Source organism: Cervus canadensis, chromosome 1 (assembly GCF_019320065.1).
Source record: "Cervus canadensis isolate Bull #8, Minnesota chromosome 1, ASM1932006v1, whole genome shotgun sequence".
Taxonomy (NCBI): domain Eukaryota; kingdom Metazoa; phylum Chordata; class Mammalia; order Artiodactyla; family Cervidae; genus Cervus; species Cervus canadensis.
The window spans coordinates 63,837,951-63,863,266 of NC_057386.1; the positions used below are offsets into that span (position 1 = coordinate 63,837,951).

A 25,316-nucleotide genomic window follows, 5' to 3' on the forward strand; every position below is an offset into this window, starting at 1 on the left:
TCATAACTTTGGGAAGAAAAGAGGGAATTAAGGTCTCCTCGCCTTACTAGGGTCTTCGTTAAATGTCAGTCCTGTTAGAACACAGTGTATGAGGAGGGAAAGGGACGGAGGGAGGGAGCTCAGGGACTGGGGCCTGAGCCCCAGGAGGCTCTGAAGTCCCCAAGGGATCCGGACGCACCGACCTCTGGAGGCGCAGGCGCGCGAGGCTGCCACACCAGGGTCCCCATGGGACTGGCCGAGATGCTCACCGCCAGAGCGCAAAGGTCCTCCGGGGCGGGGAAACACTGGCCTAATCTCATTTTTTTTCGAGCCAACCGTAAAATGCAGCGTCTCCTCTCTCTCAAAAAGGACCGGAGGTACTGGGGCAGCACAGGACTGTCTACACCGGCTGCCTAGGCCCGACGTCTTTGTGCATCTGGCTTCAAACTACAGGCCCAGATCCCAAGGCGTGCGCAAGACACCCGGCGCCCCAGCCTTCTCCCTCAGCCGCCCGGGCTGTCACCTCCCGGTCGCGCCGGCGCGCACCACCTACAGACCCGGCGCGGCGGCGCGCGGCCCTCCCACAGCCCGGTGCCCCGCGCGCCGGCCTCGCCTCCGCTGCTTCTGCGTCCCCGCCACCCGGCTGGAAGCCCTGGGAGCCGAGCCGCCGGCCCGCGGCGCGGGGCCACAGATACTCACGTTTCCCACTGTTTCCGCGAACTGCGCGCGCTGTCTGTGGCCACTGCTAATGAAAGCCAGAGAGAGCGCTCTGAAACCCGCCTTTCAGGCAGCGAGAAGTGACAAGCTGGCGCCCGGCTGAAAGCCCCTCATCTTCTGCAAGCTCACTCTAAATGCGCCTCGGCGCCGCCAACGCAGCTGCCAGGTTTAATAACGTGTCAGACAGCCCCTCCCCGCCCCGAGAGACACAAAGATGACGGGCTGGGGGCCGAGAAGCGCGCGTTCGGCCGCGGCTTCCATCCCGCCTTCTCAGGCGCAGCCGCCGCCGCCGCCTGCAGGACCGCGCGGACACGGACCGGAAGGGTCACACGCCAGCCTGACCTAGGAACTGTCCAGACACCTCAGTTCTCTCCTAATCGCTCTGAGCAGAGATCTGATTCTCTTCCCAACGATACTTGTCAGACAAAGCAAGAGGCGAGTGCCTTTCCAATTAACCTAACCTGCGTCACAAATGTAAAGGGGACACGGCAAACCTCAAACCTATTAATACTTGATTTTGTGGGCACGGGTAGAATATGCAAAGGGCAGGAAGCTCATCAACCTGGGTTTCCCTCACGTTCTGTCGCGGACACGAGCGCTCCAGCCTGTCGAGAGGACCCTAGCCAGCAGAACCTTACTGTTTGGGGAGGGGCGAGGAGGGCTCCTTTGCAGATCCTCCTCGATTTGGACCATCCCTAAAGAGCGGACAGCGCCTCGAGAGCGACTGGGTTTGCATCGAGACGGAAGGAATTAGTGGTTCTGTTCTGCGAGTGAAATAGCCCACCGAAGGTAGCGCTTAATAAAATGCGGTGCATATATAACCCATACCAGGCGCAGGGGCGGTCCTCCGGGTCCCGCCCCGAGGGCGCCTTCCAGCGCAGCCAGGCTGCGCCCGCCGCACCTGCTTCTGCCCGGAGTGGTTTCCGTGGAAACTCCGGAGAGCCGGTTCTCCCTTCAGACACGCTGTTACCCGGACGACTGCGACCTAGCAGGAGGCGGTCCGAGGGTGGCAGTGGACGCCTGCTTTAAATCAAAGGTTCAAAGAGATTCTCTAAGGCGGGAGGGCAGAAACCGGAGGGCAGTGCGCGATGTTTGGGAATGGAGGTGGAGCCTCGGGAGCCTGCGTGGGGGTGGCGTTAATGGACGACGCAGGCTCCGCACTCTGCGTAGCTCCCCCATGCACCCCACTAGGTGAGTTCATACTTGGGTTTAGAAGTAGGTCTATCATTCTCTGCAGCATGATTACTTTTCTTTATTTTGCTTAAGATACTATAAAGTTATTTTGCACAGACTGAGCACTAACCAGCTCCGGGTAGAAGGGCGGACAGGCCCACAGAGATGAGTGACGCCAAGGGGAGACCTCTTGGGAATAATAATTGACTGCAGATGGTCTCTGTGACTAGTAGGTTACGATAAACACATGGTTACAAAATTAAACTATTTCAGGTGATGGTTTGGGTGGTGGAAAGGAGACGTGTGGACGAGATTATCCATTATTTGTTCAAAGGTTCGTTCAGTGTTAGTACTCCGTCTTGTTACTTTCGTGTATGGGCATTTTATACTCGTCAAACCATAAGTAAGTATTCAAAAGTAAAGTGAAACAAGTTGATGTGCTTTGTGCAAGGCATTATGGGATTGCAGAAGCAACCATACATACCCCATATTGGTTTATTCTTCCTCTAACTTGTATTTTTCAAATCGAAGTTTTAAATCAATGGTATATTTGAATTGATGAGATTTTACTACATACATTGTAATAATATAATGATATTAATCAATCTCTGGGTTGAGACTGAAATATATATTTGTATGCAGACGTGTATATATTTCTATATTCTAAGAAAACAGTTTATGTGAAAAAAACATACAAGTCATTTTTGTCATAAAGCAAAGACTTTCATCAAGAATAACTATTTTATTTACATGTTTTGAAAATCCACATTTTGTATCCCAAATCTGCTTTGAAGCACATAATTTTGGAATCATGTGATTGCAATGTTTATTTGCAAAAGATCTCTAGAACAAAAAATGTATAGTCAGCAATAGAATAGACATCCACTTCTCTCTCTTACTACATTTCAAGTTTGAGAAAATAAAAGTATCAAGCAGATTATCTTCACATCTAACAAAAATTAACAGTGAATACTGTAGAATACAGAAGTATAGGAATAAAGATGTTAAAAAGGAGTATGTCAAGTCCGTATATTGTCACCCTGCTTATTTAACTTATATGTAGAGTATGTCATGTGAAATGCCAGGCTGGATAAATCACAAACTGTAACCAAGATTTCCAGGAGAAATAGCAACAACCTCAGATATTCACGTGATACCACTCTAATGGCAGAAAGTGAAGAGGAACTAAGGAGCCTCTTGATGAAGGTGAAGAAGGAGAGTGAAAAGTAACACTTAACATTCAAAAAGCTAAGATCATGGCATCTGGTACCATCACTTCATGGCAAAAATGAGGAAAAAATGGAAACAGTGACAGACTTTATTTTCTTGGGCTCCAAAATCACTGCAGATGGTGACTGCAGCCGTGAAATTAAAAGACGCTTGCTCCTTGGAAGAAAAGCTATGACAAACCTAGAAAGTGTATTAAGAAGCATAGACATCACTTTGCTGACATAGGTCCGTCTAGTCAAAGCTATGGTTTTTCCAGTAGTCATGTTTGGATGTGAGAGTTGAACCATAAAGAAAGCTGAACTCCAGAAAATTGATGTCTTCAAATTGTGGCACTGCAGATGACTCTTGAGAGTCCCTTAGACTGAAAGGAGATCAAACCAGTCAATCCTAAAGGAAATCAACCCTGAATATTCATTGGAAGGCCTGATTCTGAAGCTGAAGCTCCACCTGATGTGAAGAGCTGACTCATTGGAAAAAACCCTGATACTGGGCAAGATTGAGGGCAGGAAGAGAAGCAGGTGACAAAGGATGAGATAGTTGGTGACATCATCGACTCAATGGGCATGAGTCTGAACAAACTCTGGGAGATGGTGAAGGACAGGGAAGCCTGGCATGCTGCAGTCCATGGGGTCTTAAAGAGTCAGACACAAATAAGCAACTGAACAATAAAGAGGTTAAAAAAACACTATACAATGAACCATTAAAAAATTTGCTCCAAAAATAAAGAGCAAGATGATTATATTTAAAATATTATATTACTTAGTGATATTAACTGTAATGCAAAACAGTAGATAGTTATCCCAATTTTTTCAAAGTTATGCATGTGTGTATTTATACATATGACAGTGATGATGCAGGGGAGTTCTTGGCTTTACACTTGCCTACGTCACATGTCTGTATTTTCTTTACACTTGCCTATATTTTTCACAACAAATATTACCAGTAAAAGCAGGGTGGTAGACTGCTTGAGAGAAGAGGCTCAGAATCAAATAGACTTGGCTTAAGTCCCAGCTGATACTTCCTGGCTATGTGTGTTTTCTCAACAGGCTAATAACACCACCTTCCTTGTAAGGTGGTTGGGAGGATTAAGTGATGTAAGACTTAAGGAATACATAGCACAGGGCCTGGCATGTAGAAGAGTATGTCCATTACAGCAAATACATGAATCCCAATTTTTAGGTTATTTTTTACCCATGATTTTAATTCTATATTGGATATTTTTGACACTTCAATCAGACATTGTTATTTTATATGTGCAATATTGTTTGTATATTTGTCCATGAAAAGTGAAAGTTGCTCAGTCATGTCCGACTCTTTGTGACCCCATGGGATACAGTCCATGGAATTCTCCAGGCCAGAATACTGGAGTGGGTCGTCTTTCCCTTTGTCAAGGGATCTTCCCAACCCAGGAATCGAACTGGGGTCTCCTGCATTGCAGGCAGATTATTTACCAGCTGAGCTATCAGGGAAGCCCCATATTTTCCCATAGTCTTTACCTATAGTCTCATCATTCCTTTTTGCCTCTCAGAACTCCCTTCTGGGATCATTCTTCTTTCTCTTAAAGTACATCCCTAAGAACATTCATAGTGATGGATTTTGTTACAGAAATCTCCCAGGTTGGCTTGATAATGTCTTTCTTTTGATTTTGTCCTTCAAATATGGTTTCATTTGACATATAATTTTAGGTTCATGGCTATTTTCAATCAGCACTTTGAAGATATTCCACTGTCTCCTGGCTTCACTGTTGCTATTGAGGAATCAGCAGTCACGTAATTTTCACTTTTTTCTATTAATAGGTTATCTGTCAATTTGGAATGTTTCATTCTTTGTTATGCTTTTATTTCATTATCTTATCTAATATTTAAAATATTAAACAGACTTATTTAATAGTCTATGCCCAATCATCCAGAATTGCTAGTCTTTATAGGTTTGACACAGCAGTTTATCTCTTATGACTCTTATCTCCTTATTTATTAGTGATTTTTATTTATTGTGAATTCATATACCTTGGACCTTTATCAGTGGGGTCCCTTTGAGTCCTGTGTTAGGTGGGCTGGGTGGATGGGAGGTAGGTGGGCTGGGGAGGTAGGAGCACTTTCAGCTTGCTGCTGCTGCGGCGCTTCAGTCGTGTCCGACTCTGTGCGATCCCATAGACGGCAGCCCACCAGGCTCCCCCGTCCCTGGGATTCTCCAGGCAAGAACACTGGGGTGGGTTGCCATTTCCTTCTCCAATGCATGAAAGTGAAAAGTGAAAGTGAAGTTGTTCAGTTGTATCTGACTCTTAGCAACCCCATGGACTGCAGCCCACTAGGCTCCTCCATCCATGGGATTTTCCAGGCAAGAGTCCTGGAATGGTGTGCCAGTGCCTTCTCTGACTTTCAACTTGGGACATCTTCAAAATAAATCTTCTGTTTAAAGTTTTCAAGTCCATGTAGGAGATGTAAATTTCAGCTCAAAGACTTTTGAGTATAAGCCTGAGATTAGAAGTATTTTGGGCAGAGTTTTCTTCCAGTGCCAAGGCTGAGGTAGGTAACATCTCCTTAAGCAGATAAGTTGTATTACCACTGGGTTATCTTTCAGGAATTCTGGCCTCCCACCCTGCTTAAGCCCAATGCTTTTTATCTCCTACCTCCTGGATGCGGTCATTCAAACTGCGACTCTGAGGTTGGCAGGCACCCCCTTTCCTTCTCTCAGTGAAGGCCTGCTTTCCCTACACTTTCCTCGTGACGATCAAGCTTTTTCATAGTTCTGCCTTCTCTTCCCTTCCCTTTACCACCAGTCTTGTAGTACTTTGAAAGAGTAAGACAAATTTTTTCAGTTTTTTAAAATGAGGAAAAAATTTAGACAGACATCCCACTGAAAAAGATATATAGATAACCATTAAGAACTTGAAAAGATGTGAACATCATTAGTTCTTCAGGGAAATGCAAATTTTGAAATACCACAGTGAAATAGCACTACACAAGAAGAGCTGAAAGACTGACAATATCAAGTATTGTCAAGAATGTGGGGCTACTGGAGCTCTCAGACGTTGCTGGTGGGTACATAAAATGGTGTAGGTACTTTAGGAATCAATTTAGCAGTTTCTTAAGAAGTTAAGCATGACATACTGTACGTACTAGCTTTTTTTTTTATGTACTAGCTTTTTATTGCTGTAACAAAACCACAAATATAGGACTTTAAAACTACATTTCTTATTAGCTCATTAGTTGTAAAGATCAGAAGTCTGGGACAGTATGACTGAATTGTCTGGTCATGGTATCACAAGACTGAAGTCAGATATTAGCCAGAATGGGTCCTCTTCTGGAGGTTCTAGGATGAACTCTGCTTGCAAGCTCAGAGGTCCCCACTTCTCTGCTGGCTATCAGCTGACGGCTTCTCTCGGCTCCCTGAGGCTGTCCGTATTCCTTCAATCTTTAAGTCAGTGAGGACACATTGAATCTCCCTTGTGCTTACATCTCTCTGATTTTCTTTTTTGTCTAAAACTTTTAAAAAGGCTCACATGATTAGATTAGACCCACCTGGATAATCTCCCTTTGCCATGTAAGAGAACATAATCATGGAGGCAATAGCTCATCATATTCACAGGTCCCACTAACACTTAAAGGGGAGGGAATTAAGCAAGGATGAGGTCACTGGGAGTCTTCCTTAGAATTCTGTTTGTGATGTCATATGAGCCAACCATTCCATTCCTAAATATTTACCCAAGAAAAGTGAAAATATATGTCTACTCAAAGACTTATAGGTGAATATTTATATTCACTTATTCATAACATCCAAAAACTAGAAAGAACTCAAATATCAATCAACAGTTAAATTAGTAAAATAGTTTGTGGTATATCCGTTCAGTGGAACACTGCTTGCTCATTAGTAGAAAGGAGCAGACTCCTGACATGCACAACAGCATGGAGAAATCTCCCAAGTGTGGCATTGAGAGGAAGAATTCAAATACTGTTGATCTGTCTTATTCTGAAATCTGAAACTGGCTCCTATGCACAGAGGGCAGGGACAGACTGAAGAAAGAGGCAGACCTCTTCAGATGGGTAGATGGCAGGTTTAATCACCAAGGAAACGTACAAGGCTTGTCTGGGGCATCTTCACACCTGTCTGCCAGATTCTTCACAATTTATGTAGAGAGGCCTTAGCTTGGTTTAGTCATGTACACTGTCTCAGTGGGCTCAGCAGCACACCACTATCTCTAGGCTTGCATCCTTGGGCAGCTTCTAGAATGGGGAAGGCAGGCAGCTCACATTCCAAGTGCAGGGGAGCGGGTAGGGACCTTCAGCTGCCCAGGTCCTCTGGATGACCTCCTCTTACAAACACAAGAAACTACATACTGTATGACTTCATTTATATGAAGTTCTAGAATAAGCAAAACTATAGTAATAGGATCAGCGGTTGCCAGGGATCTTGGGGGAGGGGAAAATTGACTATAGAGGGGCACAGGGATTTTGTGGGTTGATGGAAATGTACTATATCATGGTTGTGGTGCTGCTTACATGACTCTATACATTTGTCAATATTCATTGAATTGTTCAATTAAAATCACTGAATTTCACTATATGTAAATAATACCTGAACAGAACTGATGAAAAAGATTATGGTTTTTTGACATTTTATTCAGCATTTAAAAGTGTTCTATATTGAGAATTTTTCTAATCATTTAATCCATAAAATTCATCCAAGACTTTCTTGACTGTGCCTAAATGTGCAATTCCACTGAAAATCCTTACTGTCAGTGGAATTGCATGATCACTTGGCTATTGCTTACAGCTTCTGGGCTAGACCATAAACCCCATGTGGACTGGGTCAAGTCTGTGTTCACCACTGTAACCCCAGACCGGCCCAGAGTGGGCCTTGGATAAGTATTTGTTGGATAACAAAAATATTTGTTGGATACATAAATAGCCCCTTTTACTGAGCAATTTGGAACACTGGAAAATCTGATTCCATATCTTTATTCCAGTTGATCTCTAATTACCTTCAATTCTATTACTAAAACCATGTCTAAACTGTAATTGAAAGTTGGGAGTTAGAAACCACTCATTTAGCCCCATTACGTCATAGAAACCACTTATCCCGGCTCCTTTTTTCCGGGCTGGAAGCCCAGGGTGCATTGGGAGTGTCACCACGTGGGCTGAGGAGGGGGAAGCAGGCAGCTGAGGGCGGAGCCCTGAAATGCTCCGCCTGGGTGAGCACCCCCGCCCCCAACCCCTGCTTCCACTTCCTGCCATTTCCAGTTCTCTTTGGTCACGGCAGGCTAAGCACCCTCTTTCACGCCAAGATTTAAACTCTGTTTTCCTTTTAAAGTACACACGATTCATGTAAACGTTAAAAATATATATCTATTAGCATTAGACAAAGGACAATGTCATTTGAGATCAGGTGATCTCATTAACGTCAACAGAAGCCAAAGAATGCAGAGCCGTTTGGGCTAGAGCCAACAGCACCCTCAGAGGGGAGCAGGGTCAGGAAGGCATCAGACAGATTTCTTTGTTTAGGGAACTCATTAAGCCTTCCATTCATTTGACCTTGGCCTCTGGTTACTTATTTGTAAATGTCACACTTACCTCCTCCCTTCCAGGACAGAACCAAGGTACAAAACTGCCAAGCACTAAAAGCCTTCCTGGTTATTGTATTCTATCAGAAGGGCAAGTCAGCCGAGAAACAGACATTTCCCTTGCCCTTGTATTAATTTTTTAATTTATTATTATTATTTTTGTCACCGGGCATGTGGGATCTTAGTTCCCCAATCAGGAATTGAACTCATGTCTCCTGCATGGAAAGCATGGCATCTTAACCACTGAACCACCAGAGAAGTCCCTTGCCTTTGACTTGAGTATACAAATCCGTAACCACAAATTGTGTGAATCCAGTGCTCCCTCTTAAAAATGCAGTGTAGTGCACACTGGTTATTTGCTCCCCAGCATTTATTCCCCCAGCTTGGCAATAGATCCTTGAATTTCCAGAGAAAACTTGACTTGGGTGGGATTGAAACTAAATTCCAGAAGCGGGCCCTATAATCTTAAACTGTGACTTGGGGGCATACCACGCATGCCCCCAAGTCACCTGGATTGGTTCTAAGCTAATCAGAGCCAATGAGCCAGGAGAAGATAATTGGCTGAGGCTTTGGGGGAAAAATAAGCCTTTTTCTTGTAGCAGTTCTGGGAGAAGAGACTATCTCTTTTACTGTGGATAGTATGGTATGAGAATGTGACTTTTGGAGCTGCTGTAGCTATTTTCCATTAAGGGAGACCTTGGAGCTGCCTTTGGGGCCACCTCATGGAGCCTGAGGATAACGCCAACACCATAGAAGGCAGAATGGGGAGGAGAGAAACCTGGCCTTAGGTGGCATCTTTTGAGCTGCTGGATCAAACCTCACCTGAAATCAGTATCTCTAGATTTCCAGTTACTACTGAATCAGTAAACTCCCTTTATCTTAGAAAGCAACCTGATTTCAGTTTTCTGTCATTTATAGCTTTAAAAATGTGACAGTTTAAAAATACTCAGATTAAAACTAGAATATCGTTTCGACTTTTCTTAAAAGTTCTATTTTGCCTAAATTTTTCATAGATCTCTCACAGAAGTTTTGCAACTGTTTTTCAAACTTTCAGAATTCAAATATGCAGACACCAGGTTGACTGCTGCCCAATGCCCTGACACTCAGTAATTCCTGATCTTTGTAAGGCTTTTCTGCTGTGATGCAGTATAGACTGTATGTGCGAATTCTCAATTCAAAAGCTTAGAAAAGGCCAAGGAAAAAACTGGTGATACAAAGGAAAAGAGGCATATTTTACTGCTTTTTCTGAACTACTTGAGAAGATTGGACCCTCAAAATGTAAACTAATTCTGAAGAACATCAGTAGCGTGAAAAATATATGGTACTTGTGATCAAAAACAGATCCTCAGGGTCTGATTTGCTGTCTTTATTTTAAAACTTTCATGAGTGATTTGAACATGAGGAAAATTACATTTATTGATCACCATTTACTGAACAAATAGTTCGTGTTTTCTCTCTTATGCTTCTTAAACGACTATAGTTGAGATTTATCAAGCACTGACTGTATGTCAGACGCTGTCATATGCTTCATCTCATTTGATTCTCAAGTAACCCTATGAAGTTCAACTCCATTTTACAGATGAAGAGACTGAGGTTCACAGTGGCTGAGTAAGAGATCACGTAGCATGTGTGTGATCGAGCTGGGGCCCAGATGCTGTCCCTGTCCTTACCCAGTACTCCAGATTCTTCTCAAGCCGACCCTCGTTCAGGTCATTCCAACACTTCAACCAAATAACAGTCCCTATCGGCTTTCCCTGCCACAGCCTGAGATCACTGACGCGCTCTGCTGTCTGTGAGTGAACCCCACTCTTTTGCTGATCCTCTCTCAGGGCCAGACGCAGAGGAGGAGAGGAGCGAACACCATGCAGAAGTGGGTAAGCTTTGCTTTCTGAAGACCACACTTTGCTGTCCCATCCCATCTGCCTACATCCTGCATACTCTTCACCTACAATCTCCCTCTCATGCTGAAGGCACCCGTGCCCTCTAGGGAAGCTCGTCACCTCGCCACTGTTTGTCGCTCAGAGCTGAGACTGGAGGCTCAATGTGCAACTGCAGACCTACTGTGTGCACCGCTCTGTGGGTATTTCTTTGTGTACTTGTTCCTTTTTTTTCTATGTTCCTTTTCTCACTATTGTAGTTCAAAGAGTGCATAGCATTGGCCCAATGCACTGAGTCAGTAATTTTTTTAATAGAAAGAAGAAAGAAAAAGAAAAAATGTGCATGGCAGCCTGTCACAGCATAGCTGATGGGTCAACCGGGTGAGGGGGCGTGTCTGGAGCACCTAGCCCAGGCACTGGGTGCAGGCCTTGTATTTCAGCCTCCTGCACTCTGGGAGGCAGGCCCTATTCCCACTTTATGGAGGGGGAAACAGATGTCTTGACCTCTGCCACCCAGGGATGAGCCAGGGCTGTGCCCAGGGATGGCTGGGAGGGCGCTGTGAGAATGGGGAGGGCCGTGGGTCCCAGAGGCTTCCCGGATGCACTCTGGAGCAGGACTGGCCGAGGGGACCGCATCCTAGAGTCAGGAGCAAGAAGGGAGGGGCTGAGGGACGCAGGATGTGACAAAGTGTCAGAAGCAGAAGCAAACTCATTTTTCCTCCATTCTGTCCAAATTGACCACAGCCCTAACGGAACAAAATCAGCAGGAGCTACCTGGTGAGGAGTGCCTGCTGCAGAGGACCAGCAGAGGTCTGTTTCTTGGAGCTCAGCTGGCAGCTTGCTTCCCACTCAGCAGGACCTCCCTCCAGTTCCTGTTGGACCTCAGTTTCTCCTGGTTGGCGTTACGTGAATTTACGACATTTTGTTTAATAAAACTTCATCCTCGATTCCCTGTCTTCAACAGCCTCAACAAAAATGTGCCTTTCTGGAGATGGATTGCACAACAATGTGACTGTATGTGGGCCTGCACAGTGAAAAATGGCTAAATAAATGGTAAGTTATTCATTATGCGTGTTTTATCATCATTTTAAAAAGCTGATTACCGATGTGTTTATCAATCTCTTCGCTGACTTCTGTTGAGCCCTGTGATTTTATGGTCATACCCAAGGAGTCTAGAGCCTGGGCTTTTAACTGTGGCCTCCTCCACATGTCCCCTGCCTCCCACTAACCCATCACCACCACCCCCACTCCCGAGGGGGTGGGTGCAGACGGAGTTCATTAGCGTTGGCTCTGCTGTGTGCCTCCTAGGAAAGCCTTGTTGCCCAGGCCTGTGATTTTAGACATGACCCTCGTCAAGGCTCATCCGTGCCGGCCTGTGGATGCACAGTGCGTGTGCTGAGCTCCTGGCAGAACGGCACCGCAGGGGCAGACGCGGCACAAATGACTTTCCTACAGATGCTGGAGGCAAAGAATTTCCTATGTTCTAGCAGTCCGCGATAGGAAACAACCCTCAGGGTGAAACACAGGCTGCCTTTGTTTTATAGCATCTGGTTTCTTCCTTTAATTCTTCGAGTGTAAGAAAGATCCCTGCTCATGTCTCCTAAACTCTGCATTCATTGGTTTGTAAAATTCAGAAATTGACTCAAAAGAGGCCAGAGTACTCACATGCTACAGATACGATTCTGTGTTACAGATGTGTTCCCAGAGTGAGCAGTTGTCAAGCCTGATAGTCACAGCTAACATCTCCTGAGGGTTCCCCTGAACCGGGCACCCAGCTCGCCTTCTTCCCCTGCTCTGTCTCGGGCAGCCAGCCCAGCAGCTCTCTGCTCAGAGCACTCATGAGGAAGGCTGGCACAAAACGATCCCGTAGCTCACACCAGATCCCAGCCAGTACACAGGCAGAGCCAGACTTGAGCTCAGAGCCCTACCTAATGTCAGAGCTCTTTCTTATCATCAAAGCAGAAAGTGTCAGTGCCTCAGCTGTGTCCGACTCTTTGTGACCCCGTGAACTGTAGCCCTCCAGGCTCCTCTGTCCATGGGGGTTCTCCAGGCAAGAATACTGGAGTGGGTTGCCATGCATCCAGGGGATCTTCCCGACCCAGGGATCGAACCGATGTCTCTTGTCTCCTGCATTGTAGGCAGACTCTTTACCATCTAAGCCAGCACCAAGGAAACTTGTAAAAACCTATGAAAGGAATTTTGATAAGACCTTTCAGGGATAAGAGAAAGATTCAGCACTAAAGATGATTGGACCATATTCTTTTCATTCTGTATACATTCAGACATTTTTTAATTTATCAGATAGATAAATATTTTTATCTATTTATCATATAGATAAATATTTATATTTATGAATATTATAAATATTTATCAGATAGATAAATAAAAATATCAGATTTTTAAATATCAGATAGATATTTATCACACTTTTTCATACAGTTCATCTCAGATATTTTGTGGCACATTTAACATTTCATTGTCACAACAATGGTCCCAGTATGGTAATCCTTAGAACTTGGAAAGAAGAGCATGTATATCACGGTCTGTAGAAGATAAGAGAGAAACGAGCATTTCTGCTACCAAATCCTTTTGTTGAAAAGAAGCAGCACTTAGCTGTCTGAGTCATAGAAGCCTTCTGTCCTTTTAGATAAGCTGCCAGCCACCGACCAACCAGAACCCATGGGCTTGGGGCAGGCATCCGTGTTCAGATTAGGGCTGCACATGACCAGAGTAGGAAATGAAATAAAGCCTGCAGAGCAGCTCTGAGGGTGATGAGAAAGATGCTGATGCTGATGAGACTGTTCAGCGCTTTCTCCTTTGCAACCAGCACCAGGCTTTGTCTATATTCTTGGCTGGAGCTGGACCCTGGGCTGTTCCAGAGGAGATGCTGCCAGTATGTGGAGTGCAGGGCTGGACCCACACCTCCCTCCCTGAGGAGGCTCTGTCTGCCCGGCACTGGGGGTTGAGGGCTTGCTCTCACCATCGCCCTCCTCCATACCTCCCCACCTACCACCAGCATTCTTCCAACCTCACTCCCCAGACGCTCCTTCCTAATAACTCAGCCTCAGGGTCTCTGATGTTAAGCACTTGCTATGTATCTGTCACTGAATTCACGCTGGGGAGGGGAACACCTCTTAAGAATTCAATAAAGTAATGGAAGAAAGCCACCTCCTTTGAAAACGTCCCTTCCTTCTTTCTCCTGTTGAATCTGTTAGGTAGTTAGAATAGGAAAAAGGACTCCAAAATGGTGGTGGCTAAAAGACAAAGAAAGAGAAAAGCCCGCAAAAATGGAACAAAACAAAATCCACGGACTGGAGTGAGAACTTCAGGTGAAACAAACACGCCCCCTTCTTGGCCAGCCTAATTTGCATAGGCAGGCTCAAGGCGGGAAGGAGAGGAGACAAATGTATAAAAGGAGGAAGCCAAGATGGACTGGGGCCTGCCCTCACGCCTCTAGGGTGTACTGTCCTTTGCGGAATAAAGCTCTGAGCTGCAACACTGGTCTGCCATTTCAAATCTTTGCTGTGGCAAGACAGAACTGAGGCAATTACACACTTCCCCCCCAAAACCACTTTTACAAAACATAAAAAGTTCCTTCAAGACATATTAAATAGAATTTGAGGAAAATTCCATTTTTTAGATACATGGCAATTCTGCATCTGTCATCTGGAAAGTGTGAAGCCGAGTAGACACCATGCTCTGTCTGGCAGCCGCCTGAGAATCCTGAGTCATCTGCAATTCCTCATCCCGAAGTTTAGGGAGGGGCAGGGCATATGCCAGGAGAGCAGGGTTTGGGGAGTTTCAGACTCAGGAGGCTCCTAGAATTTCACTTATGGTTTTCAGATGTAGTCCAGCTAGGTAGGGAGGGAGTTCCCTGCAGCTCCTGGCACTGCTCAGATGTAAGAGTGTGTGTCCTGACGCAGCTGGAAATGGGGGCAGGCAATGGGAGTGAGCAGCCAGGCTTCAGGGCACTTTTGGTGATGCTACAAGGACCAGAGGTAGATATATCTGCTCACGCACTGGCTGACAGTCTTCTGAGATTAAGTCCAAGATTAAGCGAATGTCCTTCCCTTTCTTACAAAGCCCACACTCTTACTCTGTTTGCATGAAGAGGGCAAATGGCCCACTTCCTCTGAAGCATAGCTTCACTTCCACCCATGTTAAAATCCCATGCTCTATCCTATGTGTATGGTTCATCTTTGTCCTTGGTGGATTTCTGGGGCAGTTATGTCTATCATCTTCCTGCCCTCCACGGCAAAGGGCCTATGAATCGCCTGCTGCTTCCCCACCGCCCATGTGGGCTGTTCCCTGGGTGTCTCTCAATTAGCAAAGATGCCCCTGCCACTTGCCGAAAGTCTCATTATGGTTCTGGAAACACCTGCTTGGCTTTTCCCTGATTTAGTTTCTGCCTCAAAATGATGTGTCTGGGATTTATGCCACAATCATTTTCCTAGTCATTTTTTTCCTACTTCTTTTCTCTTTTGAAAATCATCATGCTGGTGACAGTTTGAAATCCCACACTAGCACATATGAGGAGGGAAAGTGAATACAAATCCTCATGGTGTCTACTGTCTGTGCCAAGAGCTTTGCTTATGTGCAAATGCATCAGAAAAATAGGGATCATATGTCTGCATGCATGCATGTGTGTGTCTGTGTACATATGTACAGAATAACATCATTATTGAAAAGTAATAACAAAATAACAGTTATCCTTCTGCTGATGTAAAAACTGTTTTCGTAGTTGAGCATTCCATTCTCACCTTTGACAAATACGTGCATTTTATACGTTAAGTCATAGAAAACATACAGTTTTATTTGCTGACATAGGAATTCCTACTGAGAGAGGCTTCTTTCTTTGCACTGCCCCTCAAGCATATCATATAATTCACGCTTCTATCCTAGCAATTTTTTCCCTACACCACAATTAATATTTGTATATCATTCTCTCCTGTCCCTAGAGGGGAGAGAGCAGGACCCATTTATCTTTACTTTCTGAGCGTTCAGCATGGTGGGTTTGCCTGGTGCATACTTGGCACTTGATAAGTGCCTGTTGAGGGAGTGATTACAAGTGCAGCATGATCTGAGTAGATTAGACTGGGGCTATTCTTGCTCTACGGGCTGCAAGTTTGTGAGCCCAGAGTTCATCGGATCCTAGACATTTAATATGTGGGATTAGAGGGGGGCATCCTGAAAATTTCCAAAAGTGTGCCCATAGTAAGTTTTCAGTAGATGTAATCTGCAAGATGCACAGTAGACAAGCAAAGGGACCAGGAGAGATGAGCCACAGCTTGACCTGGTGCAGCTCAGCTCTTGATCAGAGGCCTTAGGTTGACTTGCTGAATCACTGAGGATGGCTGATTGCTGAATGTGATTTGAAAGAACCCCAAGCTCCCATAGCGGTCAGCTCTAATTAACCACAGTGAGGAAGAACATACACCATTGGAAGTAACTAATAATCCCCAATATGATTACCAGCCTTGACCTGAATCCATAGTATGCAGATGAATCAAGTCAAAGCAAATAGCAAACTGAAAGGCAAATTAAACTTCATTGTCAGTGAAATGGTCTGAAAGGCAGTATGGTGATAGCATAGGTTACACCAGATTCCCACATGAAAGCAGAAAGGGAAAGTAAGTAGCAAAACCAAAAACCCATGAACAACCTTTACAGTGAAACTGGAACTTAAACCATTATGACAAACCCCAAACTACAAGTGGGTAAAACGCTGACAGACCTTTGAACAGGAGAATCTCCAAAGAGCACCAGGTGTTCACTGGATAGCATGCTGGAACAGTCAGAGAGGAGCAGATGAAACCAGATGGGGTCCATCCAGCCTGACAGTGGGTGAATCTAAGAGGTCCATTGTAAGCTCAGTCATGAATGACCAGACAGTCCAGCCAGAGCCCCCTTTAGACACAGAACTCCACATGAGGGAGAAACTGTGCCGTCAGAATAGACTAGGCCATGGACAACAAAGACAAGGAGTGAGAACGTCCAGATGAGAGTAATGAAAGGGAACAGAGCCAAGAATTCTTAGAATGCACGTCACACACACACATGTTCAGAAAGCAAGAGGGAGTTCTGTGACGATAGAGAAGCTACCCACCTCCTTCTTAAGTTAAGAAAAATTAATTTTTTTCTAAAAACGAGCAACAAAAAAAACAAAGTCAAATTCGATATGAAGTTTTTAAGGGGGAAAACAAAGAGCAAATTCAGAATAACAATATGCAAACATTGAAAGGGCACCAGAAAAAAGTTCACAGGAATGATCACAGTTATAACTTTCTCTTTCAAAATGAGCTAAAGACATTAAGAAAATAACACTGAATAGACATTCCTCCAAAGAAAACACAGAAATAGTCAATAAGCACAGGAAAATATCATTAGACATCAGGGAAATGCAAATGAAAACCTCAATGAAAAGTCACTTCACAGTCATTGGGATGGCCATAATCAAAAAGACAGATAATACTAATTGTTGGCAAGGATTTGGAGAAATTGGAAACTTCATACACTGCTGCTGACACCACCAAGTGGTGGAGCCACTTTGCAAAATAGTTTAGCAGTTCCTCAAGAAATTAAACATACAGTCACCATGTGACCCAGAATTTCTACTTTTAGGTGTTTACCCAAGAGAAATGAAAACATATGTCCACACAAAAACTTGAACATGAATATTCACAGCAGCATTGTTGATAGGAGCCCAGAGGTGGAAACCACCTAAATGATAATCAATTGATGAATGGATAAACAAACTGTGGTATATCCGTACAATGGAATATTATTTGGCCATAAAGAGAAATGAAGTGTTGATACTTGCTACAACGTGGGTGAACATATGCTAAATGATAAAGCCAGAACTAAAGACAACATAGTGAATGATTTCCATGGTATGAAATGCCCAGAATATGCAAATCTATAAACCCAGAAAGTAGAGTAGTTGTTGCCTCAGGAGCTGGAGGGAAATGGGGAGTGATTGATAATGGGTATAAAGTTTCTTTCTGGAATAATCAAGTGTTCTAAATTGTGATGGTTGCACATTTCTGTGAATATAGTAAAGCCAATAAATTGTACACTTTAGATAAATGGATTATATGGTATGAAAATTTTATTTCACATAGAACTTAAGGGAAGAAAATTATAAAAGACATAAAAGAACAATATGAATCAGAATTCGACAAACTCAGAAATGAGGTGATAGAATTTAGAAAGAGTTAGAAATAAAAGAAAAATATCATTTCAGAAGTGAGGAATAAGCTACAAGAACAACAGATTGAATAAAATCAATAGATAATTCTTTATGAGATATAGATGATGAAAAGGAAGAAATTTTTAAAAATCAAAGAAAAATGAAACATTCAAAATATTCAAGAAAATGTGACAAATAATGCAAATAAAGAATATCCAATGTATAGAGGACAGAAGTTTCTAAAGAAAAAATACCAAGGGAAGAGAACAAATACTGAAAATTATAATTCAAGAAAACTTTCCGGAAATAAAAATGATTTGAAATTATATATTGAAAGAGCATAGGACATATCTTGAATATTGATAGAACAACTGAAACCAACATCTATTTTAGTAAAATTACTGGACTTACAAAAAAAGAAAGAAAAGAAAGATATCCTTTTTTTTGTCCATGCAAAACTAACGAGTGGCTTATAAGAGAAAAGAATTAGATTTTCATTGGAAGAAAATGGAATAATATATTTAAGATACTCAGGGAAAGAAAATATGCCCAAAGATTTTATATCCAGCAAAACTGACTTTCAGGAAAAAGGTACAGGCTGTTATCAGCATCAGAGAATATTGTTCCCATGAGCTTTTCCTGAGGAACTGATTAGAGAAAGACTTTCAAAAATCCAGAATGATTAGAGATACATTGATATATGGACTGATGGGAAAAGATTAAACATATAGAACTAAAACTTAGAGAGGGTTTAAAAAGAAGAGTATAAAGTATGTCATGGCTGAAAGTGTAAACAATCCAAATATAGAACAAGTATAAAAATAATAGAGGAGAATAGAGAGTATGTAAAATTTTAGACTATTCTCAATAATTTTATTGGTGATGGTAATAATGTTTCCAAGATGTTGTAATCTTGGAATGTTGTACATCTAATGTGGCCTAAAGCAAATGAATATTATGGGATACTAATTCTATCATCCCCTGAAAACCAGGATTGTTGTGCTTCAGTTCAGTTTAGTCACTCAGTTGTGTCCGACTCTTTGCGACCCCAAGGACTGCAGCACTCCAGGCCTCCCTGTCCATCAGCAACTCTTGGAGTTTACTCAAACTCATGCCCATTGAGTCAGTGATGCCATCCAACCATCTCATCCTTTGTCGTCCCCTTCTCCTCCTGCCTTCCATGTTTCCCAGCATCAGGGTCTTTTCAAATGAGTCAGCTTTTCACATCAGGTGGCCAAAGTATTGGAGTTTCAGCTTCAACATCAGTCCTTCCAATGACTAAGCAAGACTGATTTCCTTTAGGATGGACTGGTTGGATCTCCTCTTGCAGTCAAGGGACTCCACGATCTCTCCAACACCACAGTTCAAAGCATCAATCTCATGCTCGGCTTTCTTACAGCCAACCTCACATCCATACAATGACTACTGGAAAAACCATAGCCTTACTAGATGGACTTTGTGGCCCAAGATACTCAACTTTTTAATATGCCTGTTCAGTGGTCATAAATTCTCCAAGAGTAAGCGTCTTAATTTCATGCACAGCACAATCGCAGTGATTTTTGGAACCCAGAAAAACAAAGTCTGTCACTGTTTCCACTGTTTCCCCCCATCTATTCCCATAATATGGACCAGATGCCATGATCTTTAGTTTCTGAATTTGAGCATAAGCAACTTTTTCACTGTCCTTCACTTCATCAGAGGCTTTAGGTTCTTCATTTTTCTGCCATAAGGGTGGTGTCATCTGCTATCTGATTACTGATATTTCTCCCCACAAACTTGATTCCAGCTTGGTGCTTCACCAGCCTTTCTCATGATGTACTCTGTATAACAGGGACAATATATGGTTGATGTACTCCTTCCTATTTGAACCATCTGTTGTTTATGTCATCTAACTCTGCTTCTGACTGCATATAGGTTCTCAGAGGCAGGTCAGGTGTCTGGTATTTCCCATGTCTTTCCAGAATTCCACAGTTTATTGATCCACACAGCAAAGGCTTTAGAATAGTCAATAAACGCAGAATAAGATGTTTTCTGGAATCCTTGCTTTCGATGATCCAGCGATTTGGGCAATTATTCTGGTTCCTCTGTCTTTCTAAAACCAGCTGAAATCTGGAAGTTCTCAGTTCACGTACTGTTTGAAGCCTGGCTGGCAGAATTTGAGCATTACTACTTGGTGTGTTGAGATAAGTGCAATTGTGCGGTAGTTTGAACATTCTTTGGCATTGCCTTTCTTTGGGATTGGAATGAAAACTGACCTTTTCCAGTCCTGTGGCCACTGCTGAGTTTTCCAAATTTGCTGGCATATTAAGTGCAGCACTTTCACAGCATCACCTTTTAGGATTTGAAACAGCTCAACTGGAATTCTATCGCCTCCACTAGCTTTGTTCATAGTGATGTTTCCTAAGGCCCACTTGACTTCACATTCCAGGATGTCTGGCTCTTGGTGAGTGATCAGACCACCATGGTTATCTGGGTCATGAAGATCTTTTTTGTATAGTTCTGTGTATTCTTGCCACCTCTAAATATCTTCTGCTCTTGTTATGACCCTACCATTTCTGTCCTTTACTGAGCCCATCTTTGCATGAAATGTTCCCTTGGTATCTCTAATTTTCTTGAAGAGATCTCTAGTCTTTCCCATTCTATTGTTTTCCTCTATTTCTTTGCACTGATCACTGAGGAAGACTTTCTTATCTCTCCTTGCTATTCTTTGGAACTCTGCATTCAAATGGGTATATCTTTCCTTTTCTCTTTTGCTTTTTGCTTCTCTTCTTTTGTTGTGTTTAAGGATATCGAATTATAACAGGTAAGAGATGATGTGAAAACCCTAAAGTCTTGAATTGAACTGGAAATAGTATGAATTTATGAGATGTTTTATCTCTATCAATCTATGTATCCATGTATGTATTGTATGTATATATCTATCTATTTCCTGGAGGAGGGCACAGCAACCCACTCCAATATTCTTGCCTGGAGAATCCCCATGGACAGAGGAGCCTGGCAGGCTATGGTTCATACATAGTGTCACAAAGAGTCGGACACAACAGAAGCGACTTAGCATGCATGCATGGATGTATCTGTCTATCTCCAAACTCCAGGAGATGGTGAAGGACAGGGAAGCTAGGCATGCTGCAGTCTGTGGGATTGCAAAGAATCGGAAGGGATTTGAGCCACTGAGCAACAATAACAATGTATCTATTGAAAGAAATCTATAAACAATCAACCAATCCAACTGCAATAAGCATTTCCAGTACCCAGACTGTGGCTTGAAATACTGTTTCCCAACTAAAGGAAATCAAAGTTTCCTGGGAAAATGTTTGAATCATGGTATAGTATTAGTTTGGACTCTTTTGTCATATGGAATATGAGTAAACTATCAAAGACCACTAGAGCCATGTCAAGAGGACTCAGAAACCAAACTGAAGAGGCACCTTTGACCAAACAATAGATGCATAAAAATAAAATGAGGGCTTCCTAGGTGGTACTACTGGTAAAGAGCCTGCCTGCCAATGCAGGAGACATAAGAGAGGCGGGTTTGATCCCTGGGTTGGGAAGATCCCCTGGAGGAGGGCCTGGCAACCCACTCCAGTATTCTTGCCTAGAGAATTCCATGGACAGAGGAATCTGGTGGGCTGCAGTGCATGTGGTCGCAGAGTCAGACACGATTAAGCAACTAATGCACAAAAATAAAATAAGAATAAAAAATAATTAAAAAGACATAATAAATGCTATCAACTAAAATTATGAAATATTTCTAAACCCATGGGTTCATAAGGACATCAAAAATTTCTCACTGGCCACCTTCAGAGGGTGATAAGGAACTGTTCTGATTAACCATTGTGTATAACAAACTCCCCTAAGACTTAGTAAAGTAAACAACGATTTTGTTGTGTTTGCGTAGTCTATCCTTCAGTCCCCTTTTAACAGGGCCTGGGGGTACAGTTGCATGAAGCTTGGGATGTCATCTGCGAAAAACGAAATGGCTGGGGCTGAAATTATCTGGAGGCTACTTTGCTTGTATGTCTGGGCCTGGGTTAAACTGAATCCAAGCCTGTGCTTAGCTGGGGTCATCTCAGAGTGGCTGCATTTGGTATAAGGCAGCTCAGGGCCCCGAGAGCACGCCTTCTAAGAAACAAGGCAGAAACTGCCTGATCTTTTATGACTCAGCCATGGAAGTCACACCGTGACATTTCCATACTCTGTTGTTTCAAGTGGTCACATGTCCTCCCAGATTCAATGGGAGGGGACACAGATCCTACCTCTTAAACTTGGAAGTGCCAGAGAATTCACAAGCATGTTTTAAAACCATTCATCACAGGAACAAATTCATTTTCTCAAAAACTGATGATTAAAGCAAAGAAAACTTAGTTTTTGCTATTTGAACAGTGCCACCGAGGAAGCAAACATAATATAAAGGGGAGCCACCCTTTACAGAAATATCCAACTAATAAATGAAAAATAAATGATGAAATTAGAATATCACCAATCTGCAGATCCCAGCGAATTAATGGAGCTAGATGTTGAGTGGCAACAGCAAGTTACCCCATAAAAAGAGGGACAACCAGCCTGTGAAGAAAGAACTCACCGCCACCTGGGGTCCTGCAGAAGGGAGTGAACACCATCTGGTCCAGCCAGTGTGCAAGACGTCAGAGGCAGGGGAGATACTGCATTGTCCCATGAATCCACAGTTAGAGAAATACAGACTCTGAGGGGCTCTGTAGGCCAAACACCCCAGGTTCATTAACAGATGGATTGAAAAGGAAAGAAAGTGAGACAGCCTGGGACCTGGGACCCTTTGCTGCCGTGCTTAAACCTGGACAAAACCTCTCCTTGAGCAACGAAATACAGAGAAACTATAAGGGACTAGAAAAAGCCGCATGTGTGCAGAGGTGGGACGACAAGATACCAAAAGACGGGAACAACCAGCTGCCATGGGAACAAAAGCAGGGTATCATGCAGGCTCCCTGAACGCACTGAAGCAGTGGGCACACTCCCTAAGCCCTCTCTCCAGTCTGACCCCTGGACCCACGCCCACCCTCACACCATATCAGGTACCACCTCGACTCCCCGGGGAAGCAAGTGAGCTAGGGAACCTGTTGCTTGCTTTTATTCCCTTTCTGCTGCAGCAGGCACACCAATAAAGACTGGCCTGAATTTCCCCTCCACCCTCTGATCAATTTCTATTGATTAAGGAGACCAAGAACCCTGGTCAGTAACAAAAGGAACAGAGGGGAGCCTGGAGATTAAACTCAAAAGATATAAAGTGGAAAAATAAGGAGGAAGGCATAGAGGCATAGGGGCGTAGACGGAGGCACAGTGTGTCTAAGTATGAGGATTTGGTGATGAAACCATGAAGAAACAAGGAAGTGATTATAATAAAAGTCAGCATGGTGGTTACTTTCCAGGGAAGGGAGACAAATGAGGTTGGCACAGGGCCACAGAGAGGGGTCTGGGAGGTCAGTGCTTTTGGTCACATGGGGTTCACCTTATGAGATGACTCATTACAACTCTGCATTTATTTAAGGGTTTTCTGTATGTTTGATTTTACAATAAAAAATTTAAAAATAGGGAAGCAGAGGAAGAAGGAAGGAGTGATTCTGATGATGGTGGTAACACCTAACATTTATTGCACTCTTACAGATTAGATAGCGTTGTTGTTGTTTAGTTGCTAAGTTATACCTGACTCTTGTGACCCCATGGACTAGCCCATTAGGCTTCTCTGGCCATGGGATTTCCCAGGCAAGAATCCTGGAGTGGGTTGTCACTTCCTTCTCCAGGGAATCTTTCCAACCCAGAGATCCTGCATTGGCAGATGAATTCTTTACCAGTAAACCAGCAGGGAAGCCCACGGATTAGGTAAAGAATATTTAATTCTCACTATCATCACCACCATTATTCCCATTTTTCATACGGTGAAACTGAGGGTTTACAAAAGTTAAGTAACCTGAACAAGGTCTTAAGTTAGTGAGTGATAGGAGACACAAGCCAGATATTCCCACAAATAGTTACGGGAAGAGCAAGGCCGCCTCTACGCTCTGCTCTCCTCTGCTCAGTGAAAAAAAAAATACAGAGGATTTACTCTTTGATACTCATTATGGAGAAAGTGTGAAAGGCACTCTTTCATTTTTGCCCAATAGCACTTTCGGGGAGTAAAGCTGTGCTAAGCATTTTGTGATAAGTGACTGGTACACAAGCCAATAATTCAATTTGAGATTTATAAAAACATATTTCTCCTCTTAGCATGGTTTTAAATATCCAGCTCTCTTTACTGAAAACAAATGTCCTATATGCCCTTGCTATTCATCCTCTTTCTAATATTTAAAAGAGAAGAAGTTTTAAATCATATGATTAAAAATTTTATATAGAAAAAGAGAATGTCATTTGTTTTTTAAAATAAAATTTTGGCTATAACCTCTTATTTATTTATTTTCCAAGTTTTAAAAATTATTTCATTATGCATAAGAGATTATAGAAATTTTCAATGTATTTTAAAAAGGGTATTGGGACTGACTTAGCTAAATCCCAGAAACCTGATGCTATAGGTTTCTTATGTGGGGCTTCCCCAGTGGCTCGGCAGTAAAGAATCTGCCTGCAATGCAGAAGCCTCGGGAGCCTCTCGTTGGGTGGCTTCTCTCGTGGCAGAGCACGGGCTCAGGAGTTGTAGCTCACAGGCTTGCGGATCCCACTGCTCCACGGCATGTGCGATCTTCCCAGAGGAATCGAACCCGCGTCTCCTGTATTGGCACGAGGACTCTTTACCACTGAGGTACCAGGGAAGCCCCAAATACCCAAACTTTTAAGACAGTATCTCAGTCAAAACAGAGAAACCAAGCTTTGGAAAGTGTATACAGGATCCACTTTCCCAAGCAGCTTAATTTTAAATCAGTGACCTGTGAAGTGAAGGTTGCTCAGTCATGTCCAGCTCTTTGCAACCACATGGACTGTAGCCTTCCAGGCTCCTCTGTCCATGAAATTCTCTAGGCAAGAACACTGGAGTGGGTAGCCTTTCCCTTCTCCAGGGGATCTTCCCAACCCAGGTCTCCTGCATTATAGGTGGATTCTTTACCAGCTGAGCTACCAGGGAAGCTCTAATTTTAAATCAGTGACCCATATTGATGCATAATGATAAAACTTTTTTTAAAGTTAAAGTGAGTATTTATTAGCAAATGAATGAAACTTGGCTGCACATTGCAATCACTGGGGACTGTAAGTGAGTGCAAATGCCCAGGTTTCTCCCCAGAGGCACTGATGTAATAATTCTAGGGTGTGGCTTGGACATCAGGTTTTTAAACATTTTTGCTTTAATTTTAAAACTTCTAGTTTTTATTTATGGAAGTGTAGCTGTTTTGTATGTCTGTGAGTCTGTTTCTGTTTTGTAAATAAGTTCATTTGTGTAATTTTTCCTTATATTCCACACATAAACAATATATGATGTTTGTCTCCTTCTGACTTATTTCACTTAGTATGATTATTCTCTAGGTCCATCCATGTTGCTGTAAGTGGAATTATTCCATCCTTTTTTATGGCTGAGTAACGTTCCTTTGTACATATGTATCACCTTGTCTTCATCCATTCTTCTGTTGGTGGATGTTCA

At 43.2% G+C, this 25,316-nt stretch overlaps 1 protein-coding gene and 1 long non-coding RNA gene across 3 annotated transcripts in view; one reads left to right on the forward strand and one right to left on the reverse strand.

Annotated features, from left to right (window-relative positions):
* Nucleotides 1-799, reverse strand: part of TRIM2 (tripartite motif containing 2) — a 186,119-nt gene extending 185,320 nt beyond the window's left edge. Inside the window, exon 1 of the mRNA XM_043484424.1 lies at nucleotides 679-799. The gene's annotated coding sequence lies outside the window, so the exon portion shown is untranslated. The remainder of the gene's footprint in view (nucleotides 1-678) is intronic.
* A 272-nt stretch (nucleotides 800-1,071) lies between these two features.
* LOC122451470 overlaps nucleotides 1,072-25,316 on the forward strand; it is an 85,149-nt gene continuing 60,904 nt past the window's right edge. Inside the window, exons 1-4 of one of the 2 annotated variants that reach the window (XR_006272416.1) lie at nucleotides 1,072-1,887; nucleotides 10,489-10,533; nucleotides 10,630-10,735; nucleotides 11,281-11,589. This is a non-coding gene — a long non-coding RNA (uncharacterized LOC122451470). The remainder of the gene's footprint in view (nucleotides 1,888-10,488; nucleotides 10,534-10,629; nucleotides 10,736-11,280; nucleotides 11,590-25,316) is intronic. The other variant, XR_006272414.1, reaches the window with a different exon arrangement.